The sequence below is a fragment of the Antechinus flavipes genome, chromosome 5, assembly GCF_016432865.1.
Source record: "Antechinus flavipes isolate AdamAnt ecotype Samford, QLD, Australia chromosome 5, AdamAnt_v2, whole genome shotgun sequence".
NCBI lineage: Eukaryota > Metazoa > Chordata > Mammalia > Dasyuromorphia > Dasyuridae > Antechinus > Antechinus flavipes.
Window position 1 is genome coordinate 45,582,041 of NC_067402.1, and position 15,180 is coordinate 45,597,220.

Genomic DNA, 15,180 nt, shown 5'->3' on the forward strand with positions numbered 1-15,180 from the left:
TGACCCCAGACCTTCCCTACTTAACAGAATGTCAGGTGCCTCCCCCCATTCTGTCACTGTTCTTCTTGATTCCAACTTATCACAAGGTCTGGTGCCTCCCCCCACCCTGTCAGAAGCATATTGATACTTCTTTCCTGTTCTCAGTGCTCTGACTCCGCCCCTGCTTCAGTCTACCCTAGCTCCCTGTGTGTGTGTGTGTGTGTGTGTGTGTATGTGTGTGTATGCTTGTGTGATTGAGAACTCACATTTGCTGCTGGATTCTTGGAGAAGAAAGTGTCATTTAGCCCTGGAGGCAGAATGGATTTAACTAGATCTCCAGTAAATCTCTCCCTCCCAAATAAAATATTAAAAACTCTCTAATCTCTATCTTACCTCAGTTTCTTCAACATTACACAGTGACACCATATTTTGTTATCAAAAAATATCCATTGAAATTATATTTTCATTTTGCCATAAATATGAGAATTTTATCTATATATAAGCTGTATTTTATATCACATGATTTGTTTTTATTTTCTATGATTTTAAACTTTTAATAAATCAATTTTATTTGAATAAAATGTAAGGTTGCTGAAATTATTTGCATAAATTACTTTATATGAAATGGGGAGGGGCACAAAATTTTTTTTGTATAAAGGGAGGTATGTTCATAAAGTCTGAAAGCCAAGGATTCTATTGGCTTGTACTAAAGAAATTATCTTTAGAAACCAAACCTTTCCTTTCCTTTTTATTCTGCAAGGTACATGGTACTCCATTTTTACATACAGTAAATTCTTGGTGAATATGTCTGAATTGGGATTTTGTTTTTATGGTAAGGATGAAAAATTCAGGTCAAGCAAATAAACTTTTTTCCCTCATTTACTTACAGAGTTTTCCTTCTTGATTTATATCTTTTGCACGATCATTTTAGTTGCTTTTTCAATAAGGAGCGAGTACTGGAAAAATAATCAAACCTCTTGGACTTAATATAGCACTTGAGGTTATATTTGGTATTAAATTTTAATAGGTTATTACAATAACTTAGAATGTTTCTGTGATCGCTTACTCATATCTGACAGTAGCAGTTAAATGGCATTTGATGAAAGATGAACATTAGTTGATACTTATTGGAACACACTGTGACAGTTGCTTCATTGTAAAGATTGTGGTTTAAAAAAAAAAAAACCGGGCCATGGGTTGGGACACAAAACACATGGTTTGTGTTGCAACAATGTGCTAGATTGTTTAATGTGAAGGTCAAAAGGACTGGGAAACCAGATGGAGAAGGGACATCTCGGCATGGACTGAGCAGCTGGACGGCAGAGCTCAGGTTTGTACACTTTAGTCTGTGGCCCATCCACAGAGGCAACAAGTCACTGGAGCTGACAGAGCTGGCAGCTGGAGGGATGCTGTGGCTGGACCCCAGGCTGATGTCCCGCCTGCAAGATCGGGGATGCGGGGCATCCTGGATGGGGGGCCCCTCAGGTATGAGCCAGCCAGCAAGCCCAGGTTCAAGGGGAAAGTCAAGTGCACTGGGGATGGCTGCAGGGACCAGACCTGCCCTCCCTTTCAGGAGGACTGGGAGGAAGGATGGAGGTGGGAAAAGAAGGAAGGCCAGCCCCTGGCATAGAGGCTGAAGCAATGGTCTGAGGCTCAGGGAACACCCATAGAGCTAGGTGACCTTGAGCACATCATTCTTTTCTGAGTCTATTATCCTCATCTATAAAATGGGTCTGCTGTCTTCTCTAATTCTGTGAAGTTCAAATCTGCATGTATGTATAATAAATATGTGTGTACACATATACATATAGATCCCTCAAGCTTAAAGGCTATATGTGACAGTAGATAGGCTTTTGTTTTGTTGTTAGGTTTTGTTTGTTTTGGAAAGATAATTGGGGCTAAAGGACTCTCCAGGAGTCACGCAACTAGTTAAGTGTCAAGTGTTTTGAGATGGGATTTGAACTCAGGTCCTCCTGACTCCATGTGTGCCATTTACCTACCTCCAATTCAAGTTGTTTTTATTAGAACACTGGAACTGAAGTCAGGAAGATCTGAATTCAAATTTGGTATCATACTCAGTAGCTGTGCAATCTGGGGCAAATCATTTATTCTCTGTTTGCCTCAATTTCCTTATTTGTAAAATGGGGTGAATAATAAAACCAGCCTCACAGGGTTATTTTGAGGATCAAATGAGATAATTTTTGTAAAACACAGGCATTGCCTGAATTTCCTTTCCTTCTTTCTTTCCTAGTGTCAGAGTCTGGGTGTGATTTCTTTGATGTAGAAAATTCCCATGTTGAAAATTCCTCCCCCCATCTCTCCATTAGACATGCAGTGTATAGTAGAACATCTTAAATAATAGTAATGTTGTTGTAAAATGTGAGAACATTTGGAAGCCTTGACTAAAAACCTGCCTTTTTTTTTTTTAACATAAGAATTTTAGAGAAGGAAATGATATAGGCTTAGCATTCAGTAGGTCGAGAATACACATGCTCTGTGTAGAGTATATAACTAGTTTTGCTCTTAGAAGAATTACATTGAGAGTATCAAAGGGAAAATGTTGAGTCAATTGACTTTACAGTTGACAATTTTTAAAATGTTGTAAGCCATGCAGCTACAAGTTAATGAAAATAGTTTCTTTTACTCAGAGGGAGAAGACCAATAGTTAATCCACAAGCATTTATCAAGCACCTACTGTGGTCCAGGCAGTGAGTTGCCAAAACAAACAAATCCTTTGATAAGTCTTTGCTTTCAGAGACCTCACAGTCCATTGTGGGAGACCACAAGGAAACAGCCATGTACAAATATACCACTGACCAGCTAAACTGGAGATAATCAAGGGACAGAAGGCTCTAGCATTAAGGAAGATCTGGACAAGGTTGGAACTAACGTGCCAAACTCATTTGATACTTATTTTTTTTAAAGCCAGCAACAAGCTACAACTAATGGAGATTTGCATTTTCATCTACCATCCTTTTTTCTGTTTTTCTTTGTATAATATGTATATTCACATATGTTCATATATGTTGGTGTTTGTCAAGTTCAATTTAAAAAAAAATAAATTTGTGCCAGTTTTTGAGAGGTGGGCAAAAACTTTGTTATCTTTTCAGAAGTAATTGTCCTTTACGGTACAAATGAGACACAGAAAGAACCAATTCCCTCTCAGAAAGGGAGCAGAGGAAGAAAAGGAAATTCTCTGCACGAGTCAATTACCATCTTTGTCACATGGAACATGATCTACATGATCTTTTTTTCTGAGTCATCGTAACAAGTATTTCTGCATCTCCCAAAGTGTCTTTTTAATCAATGGCTAGAAGTTCAAGTTTTGCCCAATTTTAGATAAGTTTCATCCATTCTTGGTATTTTTAAAAATATTTTTCCTTGATATTTTTGGGGTTAACTATCACCTATACTTTTTCTTTTTTTTTTTTTAATTGTAGCTTTTTATTTAAAGTTGTATGCATGGGTAATTTTACAGCATTGACAATTTCCAAACCTTTTGTTCCAATTTTTCCCCCATCTTTGTAGTGTAGGCCACTATAAAGAGACCTGCCACAAACATTCTTGCACATACAGGTCTCTTTCCCTTCTTTAAGATTTCTTTGGAATATAAGCTCAGTAGAAACACTGCTGGATCAAAGGATATGCACAGTTTGATAACTTTTTGAGCATAATTCCATATTGCTCTCCAGAATGGCTGGATGTATTCACAATTCCACCAACAATGTATTAGTGTCTCTGTTTTCCCGCATCCCCTCCAACTTTACGCATTATCTTTCCCTGTCATTCTAGCCAATCTGACAGGTGTGTAGTGGTATCTCAGAGTTATCTTAATTTGCATTTCTCTGATTAACAATGACTTGGAGCATTTTTTCATATGGCTAGAAATAGTTTCAATTTCTTCATCTGAGAAACATCTGTTCATATCCTTTGACCATTTATCAATTGGAGAATGGCTTGATTTCTTTTAAATTAAGATTCAATTCTCCATATATTTTGGAAATGGTGCCTTTATCAGAACCTTTGACTATAAAAACGTTTTCCCAGTTTATTGCTTCCCTTCTAATCTTGTCTGCATTAGTTTTGTTTGTACAAAAACTTTTCAATTTAATATAATCAAAATGTTCTATGTTGTGTTCAATAATGATCTCTAGTACTTCTTTGGCCATAAATTCCTTTCTTTTCCACAGGTCTGAGAGGTAAACTATCCTATGCTCTTCCAATTTATTTATAATCTCATTCTTTATGCCTAGGTCATGAACCCATTTTGACCTTATCTTGGTCAAGTTAAGTGTGGGTCAATGCCTAGTTTCTGCCATACTGATTTCCAATTTTTCCAGCAATTTTTGTCAAAGAGTAAGTTCTTATCCCAAAAACTTGGGTCGTTGAGTATGTCCAACATTAGATTATTAAAGGTATTGACTTTTTTGTCCTTTGAACCTAACCTATTCCACTCATCAGCTAGTCGTTGAGTATGTCCAACATTAGATTATTAAAGGTATTGACTTTTTTGTCCTTTGAACCTAACCTATTCCACTCATCAGCTAGTCTATTTCTTAGCCAATACCAAATGGTTTTGGTAACCACTGCTTTATAATATAATTTTAGATCTGGTACAGTTAGGCCACCTTCATTTGATTTTTTCTTTAATTCCCTTGAAATTCTTGACCTTTTGTTTCTCCATATGAACTTTGTTGTTATTTTTTCTAGGTCATTAAAATAGTTTTTTGAGAGTCTGATTTGTATAGCACTAAATAAATAGATTAGTTTAGGTAGTACTGTCAGCTTTATTATATTTGCTTGCCCTATCCAAGAGCATTTGATATTTTTCCAGTTGGTTAGATCAGACTTTATTTGTGTGGAAAGTGTTTTGTAGTTTTGCTTATAAAGTTTCTGATTTTCTCTTGGCAGATAGATTCCTAAATATTTTATACCATCAGTAGTTACTTTAAATGGAATTTCTCTTTGTAACTCTGTTGGATTTTATTAGTGATATATAATAATACTGATGACTTATGTGGGTTTATTTTGTATCCTGCAACTTTGCTAAAGTGTGGATTATTTCTAATAACTTTTTAGTAGAATCTCTGGGGTTCTCCAAGTATACCATCATATCATCAGCAAAGAGTGATAATTTAGTTTCCTCATTGCCTTCTCTAATTCCTTTAATCTCTTTCTCAACTCTTATTGCCAAAGCTAGCATTTCCAATACAGCATTGAATAGTAACGGTGATAGTGGGCAACCATGTTTCACTCCTGATCTTATTGGGAATGGTTGCAGTTTGTTCCCATTATATATGATGCTTACTGATGGTTTTAAATGGATGCTACTGATTATTTTAAGGAAAAGTCCATTTATTCCTATAGTCACAAGTGTTTTTAATAGGAATGGATGTTGGGTTTTATCAAATGTTTTTTCTGCATCTATTGAGATGATCATATAGTTTTTTGTTAATTTGGTTATTGATATGGCCAATTATACTGATACTTTTCCTAATATTGAACCAGCCCTGCATTCCTGGTATAAATCCTACTTGATCATGGTGTATTATCCTGGGGATGATTTTCTGTAGTCTTTTTGCTAATATTTAAGATTTTAGCAGCAATATTCATTAGGGAGATTGGTCTATAATTTTCTTCCTCTGTTATCAACCTGCCTGGTTTAGGCATCAGTACCATGTCTGTGTCATAAAAGGAATTTGGTAGGACTCCTTCATTCCCTATATTTTCAAATAATTCATATAGCATTTTACCTATACTTCTTATTGCATTCTATTGTCTACTTGTCCCAGAAAAAAAAAAATTCCCTATGATAAAGAATTTAAAAAGAAGAAGAAAAAAAGATTCAACAAAACTAACTATCATATGGTAAAAATCATTATTCCATATTCATGGATCTCCACCTTTGCAAAGAAGCAGGAGAGAAGTGTCTTCTTGTAACTTTTCTTTGAGTCTAAGCTTGGTCATTATCATTTCAAGGTGCTCTTTCTATTGTTTCATTGTTGTTGTTCTTTCCAATTTCATTGTGTAAACTGAGGCAGAAAGGTGGTATAATCTCTCAGAATTGACCATAATATGAAATCAAAATGTATATATTTAGTTTTTGCTGAATGTGGCTATATAGTGTGGTTTTAATTTTAATTAGATATGATTTGTACTTCTGCTTTCTCTAAGGCAAAAACACATTAACTTTAATCTTTTTTCATGTGTGCCTTTTAGTTAATTTTCCCCCCTATGAATTAATGACTCTGGATTTAAAAAAGGATTTCCTGCCTGTGTGTCAGATATCCAGTACTGTTTATGGGCTGCATTATAATTTGGGGGCCTTTGTTTTTTCCACTGTTATTTTAGTTCTTATTATCAACTCATTTTTTAACAAGGAAGAAAAAGTAATAGAAAGGCATGTCTTTATGTAAGACCATACTGTACAAATTTCTATTTGTCAGTTTTTTCTCTAGAAGCGAATAGCATTTTTCTTCATAGGTCCAAATCTTTCCATGTTTTTCTAAAATCAATCAGCTCATCTTTTCTTGTCTCCTAGCAGTATTCCATAGATTATTCTTTAGTCTCTTTCCCTGCCCTTTACCTCTAAATCACCCTTGGAATTAGAGAAATTGGGGCTGGCATGGATAAAATAAAGCTTTGAAATCTGGGTAATTTAGCAGGATGCTTCTGTCAACCTCTTAGAACTAGAACTTTGTTTAAAAAGCATGGATGTTTTAGAACCTGCTTTATATTGCTCTTAGCTCTAGGTTTTCAATGCTGAAGGAGGAGAGCCGTATAGGTAAGTCAAAGGTAATTTGTTTGGTTTATAACCCTTGTGTGTTTTTCACTGAATATGGAGCATCTTACATTCTGCAAGTTCATGGCATATCAGACTAAGCAACAAAGACCTAACTGGGGGAGCTGGAATGCTTTTTATTATGCCCAGTTCTTATGGGATATATACTAACTACTACCTTGAACATGGTGCCCATAATAGGGATGAACCCTCTCCTGCCTTCCAGATGGATATTTTATTCCAGCTCCCTATTTTTGTTGGGCAGAGATCCCAAAATGTCACTCTGCGGGAATGAGAGTGTTCTGGCCTCTTGTCTAGTAAGATCAATTTGCTTATGTTTCTATGTATGCATGTTGTCATCTCTCTCCTCAAAAGAACATAGGCTCCCCGAGGACAGAGGCTATTCCATTTTTGTCTTTGTGTCCTTAAAACCTGGCACATAGCAGGCATTTAATAGCGGCAGTTAGGTGGCCCAGTTGATGGTGATTGGATCGGGAATCAGGAAGATCTATGTTTAAATACTATCTCTTGATACCTAGTTGTGTGATACCTTCTTATGCCTTAGTTTCCTCATTTGTTAAATGAGGATAATAATAATAGCACCTTGCTTCCAGAGTGGTTGGGAGGATAAAGTGAGATCATATTTGAAAAACACTCTGCAAACTTTGAAAACACCATATAAATGCAAGCCAAAGGTGTGTGGAGCAGTCAGCTGCTTTTCACCAGCATCGCACAAAGATGCCATTCTGACTTATTCCTTCCACCTGTCATCACAGACCACCTGAGCTCAAGGGCAGGGGGAGCTCCTAGCCCCTGGCATCGTGCCGGGCACCCAGTAGACACCGAATAAGAATTTGTTGAATGGAATTGACTGTTAGAACATCTGGCCCAAGACATTCATTTTATAGAGGAGGAAACTGCTCCAGACAAATGAAATGGCCCAAGCTACATGGCCAATTGTTGTCACAGCCAGATTTTGTGGGAAATGATAGGGACAAGATTAAGTGATGCTCACTGGGGTTTATTGGGGGGGGCATCTCCTGGCTCCAAGTCCACAATCCTGCCCCTTCCTTTGCTTAGCAAAAGTGCTACAGAGGGAATTTTTAGTCTGGGAAAGGTAGAGGCATCCCCTCCAGCTCAGAGATGTTGGACAAGTATCAGAAACCTGTCCAGGCTTGGGAGGACCTGGAGGTCTTCTGCACACTCTCAGCCCTTTGGGAATCAGGGACATTACTAAATCCCAGGAAAGGCAGAAGATGATTCTGGTCTAAATAGGAGAAGGAAATGTCTATTATTTTTCTGTGCAGATGTGATTCTATGTTTCCTCCCTGTAACATAAACCTTTTATTTAGTTTGCCAGCTCCAGAGCAGTCCCATTTCCGGGGAGTTTTAGCAAGGAGGGGTTGTGGAGTTCTGTTGGGTTTTCTCTGTGGGAACCCAGGACTATCATACCCAAATAAGCTCCAGCATGACCACTGTCTGATGTAACTCCCTAGAGCTTTATGGCACAGTAGGATAGAAACACGGAATCCTAGAGATGGAAAGAACTTTAGCCACTACTTAATCTTGTTTCTTCTTTTTCCAGATGAGGAAACTGAGACCCAGAAGCCCAGGTAGTGGTGAGAAGGGATGGTCTGGCTGTGGCTAGACAAGTACAATGAAAACCATCTATGAGCCAATGCACCCGAAGCTCCACAGGGGCCAACTGTGTGACATGACAGCCCCAACTTCAAGAAAGGCGCCAGAGGGAGCACACTGCTGGACTCTCCCGTGGCCGGATCACATCTGCAGCAGTCTGTCCAGTTCTAGGAGCCTCATTTCAAAAGCATATTGGCAAGCTAGAGTTGTGACCAGGATGGTGGGGGACTGGAGGCCATGCTACAGAATGAAGGAAGTTTATATGAAGGTGTTTAGTCCAGCAAAGTGAAGATAGGTACATGACATTAGTGTTCAAATGGTTAAGCTGCCCTTCAGAAGAGAGATTAGATTTGTTCTGCTTGGCCCCAGAAAACAGATCCTAGGAGGCAGAGAGGTTGAAATTAGACTTGATGCAAGGAAAACCTTCCCAAAACACCAGAGGATCAAAGCAGAACAGGCTGCTTTACCACACCTTTTTCCCACTCTGAGCAAATCTACTTTGGCTCTTATAGTAATGCAGTTGGGAAGTTATTGAAATAAAAACAAAAGATGTGTTAATTGCTGGATATTCACTTGTCAGGATGTCAGAGAGGGAGATTCTTGGGCAGACACAGGAATGGCTTAATGGTCCCTGAGAGTCTGGACTTTTATAATATTTGTTGTCCTACAGCCAGGAGGTTTATTGTGAGGGTCAAATGTGTTATTGTGGGTGTCACTGATTTGGTAAATCTCTTTCTGAAAGACTGCTGGGAACTGTCCCTGCAATGCTCTGCCCCACCTTCACCTCCACAACTCCTGCCGCTGCCATTACTACCATGACTGCTATGATGACTATTACTACCTATTACTACCAACCACCCCTCCTTCTCCTACTGCAACAACAATAATAGCTAGTATCTGTATATTTGGGGCAGCTGGGTGGTATGGCAGGTAGAGCCTCAAATCAGAAGGAAGACTTGAATTCAAATACATCCACACATTCTTCATGGTGAACCTGGGCAAATTACTTAACCTGTTTGCCTCCGTTTCCTCATCTGTGAAATGGGCATAATAATAGTCCCAACTTCCCTGGGTTATTTTGAGGATCAAATGAGATAATCTGAAAGCACTTTAACAGTGCCTGGAATATAGTTTGTATGTTAGCTATTATTGTTGTTATTATAAAATTATTCAATATGACAAAATTGAGTGATTACATATATGATATATACATTATTACATAATTACAGTGCAATATATTTTATTATACATGTAACATAACAATATCATATGGTTACATAGCAATGTACTGTTATTACGTATTAGAAAATGCTTTACATATGTAATCTCATTTAATTTTCACAACAATTTTGAGAGGTAAGGACTATTATTATGCTCATTTTACAGATGAGAAAACTGAAGTAGAGTTTAAATGACTTTTCCAGGGTCACACAGCTAGGAAGTGTTTGAGACTAAGTTTGAACTCAGGTCGAGTTCAACGCTGTATCACTTAGTTTATCAGGGCTGCTATAAGTTTTATATAAGATTTAGTTTCTAATAAAGGCAAAGAGCTATCTGATTTGAAGAAAAGGTCATTCTTCTCTTAACTTTCTTTAATGTTGTTAGCCCAACAAGAACTTGAAAACTTAAAGCTATCCCTGGTGAAAAATAAGAATTCTTTTGAGGTGTGTGAGAGAAGGAAGCCTCTTTGCAAGGACCTACTTGAGGATTTTAAACTGAAATTGAAGGAAATTTATACAAATATATTTTGATTTTTAAAAAAAATTATTAAAAAAATAAGAAAAAAGAAAAACAGAAAGGAATACAAAACAAAACAAAACACTATCATGTGCTCAGCAGAATATTAAGGAGGATTCAAAACATGTAACAATAAATTACCAGTTCAAGAAAAGATATATAATAGTAGAAGAAATTATATTCATGAATATCCATCTTTTCTTTACTTCCTTGTAGGTTCTTTTATTCTCTGTCCTGTACCTTTTTCATCTTATTCTTTTTTCCCCCTTGCATTTCCCTACCCCTACACTTCCCCCACGCAGACTATAGTTAAATAAGGGCAGATATAGATATATGGATACACACACACACACACACACACACACACACACATCTTTCCTATCCAGCTAACTCTTTGCTTTAATTCTACTCTTTAACTTGCTTTGCAGCCTCCTCTCATTCATGGATCCTAGTTTTCTTTCTACACCCTTTGCTTCCCTGTCTAACCATCCCTCTCCTTATTTCTTTATAGATTTTGTTAAGTTTCTTGAAATTGATCTTTGATGGTGGCTCTTATATGTTAAATTTTCTATTGAGTTCAGGTTTGGTTGATAAAAAGTTCTGAAAATCTGCAAGTTCGTTGATTGTCCATTTTTTTCTCCTTCAATATTGTAGATAATTTTGCTGGATGTGATATTTTTGGTCACAGGCCTAATTCTTTTGATTGCCTTATCAGGGGTCCTCAAACTTTTAAAATAGGAGGCCAGTTCACTGTCCCTCAGACTGTTGGAGGACCAGACTATAGTAAAAACAAAAACGTTGTTTTGTGGGCCTTTAAACAAAGAAACTTCATAGCCCTGGGTGAGGGAGATAAACGTCCTCAGCTGCCACATCTGGCCCACAGGCCGTAGTTTGAGGACCTCTGCGAGATGATTCCAGGACTTGCAGTCTTTTATTGTGGCTATTGATAAGTTCTGTATAATTCTAATTGTAGCTCCAGTGTATTTGAATTGTTTTTGTTTTTTTTTTTTTATTTCTTACAAAATTTTCTCTTTGATCTGGGAGTTTTGAAATTTGGCACTAATATTCCTGTCTGTGGCCAGGAAAAGTTCTGCCCCTCCAAATGCTATTTTGCTCTGGAATATTTTATATTGATTGTATCCTATGAGGACAGAGGTGTTAAGGAAAAGACAACAATTCCCTTTCAGATTAACCTCTTCCGCTGAGGCTAGGATGGCCTTGTTCATAGCACTGGCCTCAGCAAAAGCAATGGATTTCCCAGAATGGAGGTCAGATTCACAAGTACAGTAGCGAATGTTACATCGTCCGGGTCACAGAGAAGCTTTCGGGAGGGACCTTGCAGTCGTGGGTGACATTTCTCACACGCAGGAACCTTAATGGAGAAAGAATGGTATGGTATTTGCAGCCACACTGAGTCCAGGTTTCTAGTGCCAGCCATTCTACAGAGGCTCTGACTTAAAAGTGGCTGAAATTAGGTGACCACAGAAAACAGTGATTTGTAGACTCTGGCTAAAAAGCCCCTGTTTTTGTTTTGGTGGATTGTGTACAGTTTTTGCCTTGTGTGGTTGCTGAAGAACTGCCTCTAAAAGTCTGTCATGTCAGCCTTACTGTTTTCCACAAAAGATCCCTTTGAGGTGGTAATCAGTGGATTTTTTTCTATTTCTACTTTTCCCTCATGTTTTATCACTCCAGGACAATTTTCTTGTTTTATTTCTTGCATTATTGTATCAATGTTCTTTTTTGGTTATAGCTTTCAGATAGTCTAATTATTCTTATATTTTCTCTTCTTGATCTATTCTCCAGATCTGTTCTCTTTCTTATAAAATGTTTCACATTCTGTTCTATTTTTTCATTCTTTATAATCTGTGTTATTTCTTCATCTCTCATAGCTTTACTGGCTTCCAAAGAGTTATTTTCATCTTTGAGATTCTATATCTTTTCTAGTTGGTTAACTTTTTTTCATTGATCATCTTGTTTTTCTTGGATAGTTCCCCCCACCCCCAATGTCTCTTATTTGATTTTTAAATTCTTTTTTGAGTTCTTTTTTAAAAATTCTCTCTGGGCAGGGAGCCATTTAACATTATTTTTGGGGTAGGAGCAGCTTTTTTTTCTTCAGTATACTTTTCTGAAGATGAGCCCCAATATTCCCTATTCTCATAGCAAATTTCTATGATTGGGGGTCTCTCTTCTTTGACGATTCATTTTTTTTTTTAACTGAGAAGTATTAGTATAAATGCCTCTAAATCATGGGATGGGGGATGGTGCCTCTGGTTTCAATTCAGCTCTGCCTTTTGACCAGGAACCCCAAACCAAGAGCTCCCTCCCCCTTCTAGCAAATGCCCACAGCCAGTAGTATCTCTGCTCCACTCCTTCTGTACTCCCTGTGTGCTGGTTCCTTCTCGCCCAGGGCCAGTGTCTCTGCAGCACAGCTGGACCTGATATTCCTAATCAGCAGAGATTCCCTCAGTTTTCCCAGACTCAGACCCCCAATTCCCCACGCTGTCTGGAGTTTCTATAAAAGTTTTTGTGAAGAAGCTCTAGCCAAACCCCTCAAATCCCAGGGGTTCCCACTGGGTGTTTCTATAGAGCTAGTCCGGAAGTACATAGTTAATCTCTGACTTGGAGTCTTCGGATTTTCTCGAATTAAAATCCCTGTTCTGCCCCAGGTCTTCTTGATTTTTCTTCTGAGGCACAAATTTGTTCTATTAATAGGAAAAATCTGGAGAGCTTGAATTTACCAACCTATTCTGCCATCTTTCCAGAATCCTCCCTTATATTTTGGGTTGTGTGTGTCATCTTTTTATTCCAATTTCTTTCTCTTGTCCCTCAGAAAGTAAAAGAAAAAAAAAAAAAAAAACAACTAATTTAGGTTTTATTAAGCCCAAACATGTTATAAGCACAAGGAATTCAAAGAAAAGGAAAAACAAACTAACATGGTCCTTGATCTTATAGGATTCACATTTTAGAAAGGAGACAACAAACAAAAAGTTGTATATTCAGGCTACATAAATGTAAATGGAAGATCATCTCAGAGGGAAGGAATTGATAGTGAGGGAGGGAGAAAGGGAAGGGGAAAGGCCTTTCATCAAAGAATTTAAAAAAAAAAGGTTGTTGAGCAAAACTGAGTAATTATCAGTTGACTCTGATAATATATATATATATATATATATATATATATATATATATATATATATATTCCATTCTCAGAGTGTTTCTCTCTACCTCTGTAGAGAAAGAAGACAAGTATCATCTTTTATCTCTTTTCTGGGGCCAAGTTTGGTTATTATAATTACAAGTATTTAGTTTTTACTATTTTTTCCTTCCATTTACATTGTTGTAATTATTGTATTAAAATGTATGTTTGCCACTCTTGTTCTGTTATATATATAAAACAGACTTTATTATCTGTTCATATAAGTCTTCCTGTGCATCTCTGTATTTTTCTTATAAGGCATGGCAATGTCCCATTATATTCATGCTTTACAATTTGGTTAGACAATCAAGTGGTATTTATTTTGTTTTTAGTTCTTAACTCCTAAGGTACTGCTATGAACATTTTAGTATATAGGAGACTGTTTGACTATTTTGGGGCATATGTCTAGCAAAGGAATAATTTTAGACATGGATCCCTAAGTCCTTTCCATTTCAGAACCATCATCAAATCAACTCTGTGATGACCTTCTAGAAAGGGTGTGTCATTCTAATCCCCATTCTAACTTCCCTATTGTAATATTCTTCTTTTTCTATGATGATTGTTCTCTTTGGGAGCAGGTTTCTTGGGGAAGTTTTCTGGAGGCAGCCTTAATTTCAGTTCAGATCAATAATCATCTCAAATGCAGCCAGGAGTTAAAATCCAATCTTTTATTGTCTCTTCCAAAATAGCCCAGTTAGTTTTCTTAGAGGCCTATCTCCCTCCTTGGTTCTAAGAGCTCTTGCAGCTCTCTCTGAATCTTCAGTTTTCAATCTCAATGTTGGTTCTGCTCCTCCAAATCCTTCATTCTGCCCGACTGCAGCCTCTGGCTTGTCAATCTCCTCAAGTCTTTTCACTCTGTCAATCTTCCCAACTGACTCCACTGACTCAGCTCCTTTTCATGCTCTTTTAGAGGTGTAAACTCAAAGGTTGACTTCTCTGAGAGAGTGGGATTGTGGGAGGTGTGAATCTCATTCTTGTGAATCTCATACTGAATTCTGACTTGTGAATCTCCCAAACTTATGAACTAATGTGTGTGAGCTAATGTGGTGCAAACACAAGCACACAAGCATTGCTTCATCAATTCCAGTGAGTCAACACCATGTTTCAAGTTCTGGCCCATAACACCCTATGGGGTTCCATTCACCATACCTATAATTTTTCAAACCAAAAACGGAATTTTTGTCACTTACTTAGTATAATTCCAGCTCCATCCTTTAGACTTATACCACTATTGTGTAGTCTTACCAAAGTGATTGTTTGCTTAACTTTTGCTGGTGACTTTTTTAAAATTTTAAACAAGACAGAAGTGGGTTGAGTTTACATGTCTGAACAGTGGATTGTTCTAGAAGTAATTCAGTTTTCTCTTGCAGTAAGGATTTTGGAATGTGTGGCATCCAACTTGGCAATCTGTACATCAGAAATGAGAAAGTTTCCCAAGCAATTAACCAACTGGCAATTTTCAAGAATATTCTTAGACAATTCTTCAGTTACAGAAGTGAGAAAGAAAACCCTGGATTTTACTATTGACATGAGAAGTAACCTTTTAAAAATCCCTTTCTTCCTTTCTAACAGATTGGCTGTACAAGTGTATTATTTTTTTCCTCAACCAACAAGGAGAGAACATTCTTTTGGATGGATTTGCAAAGCTTGGGTTTCCTGTTCTTCACAATTCTGCAGTCTTATTCATCTCTACAGACTTCAGAGAAGCATGTGGAATTTTGTTTAGTCACCCAGGAAAGCGCCTGGCACACAGCAGGTACTTAATTAATGCTTGTTAACTGGTTGATTGACTAGAAGGTAATGTTGGGGAAAGAAGAGTAGGGATGAGGATAGAAAAACTCAAGTGTGATAA

General features: G+C 37.4%; 1 long non-coding RNA gene across 2 annotated transcripts; it reads left to right on the plus strand.

Moving 5' to 3' along the window:
• The first annotated feature begins 200 nt into the window (after positions 1-200).
• On the plus strand, positions 201-11,248 carry LOC127539112 (uncharacterized). Of its 2 annotated transcripts, none has more exons than XR_007947845.1 (2): positions 201-1,464; positions 8,346-11,248. It is a non-coding gene; the product is annotated as an uncharacterized LOC127539112 (long non-coding RNA). The 2 variants fall into 2 exon arrangements; XR_007947846.1 differs by having other exon boundaries at positions 201-1,309.
• Positions 11,249-15,180: the final 3,932 nt, after the last annotated feature.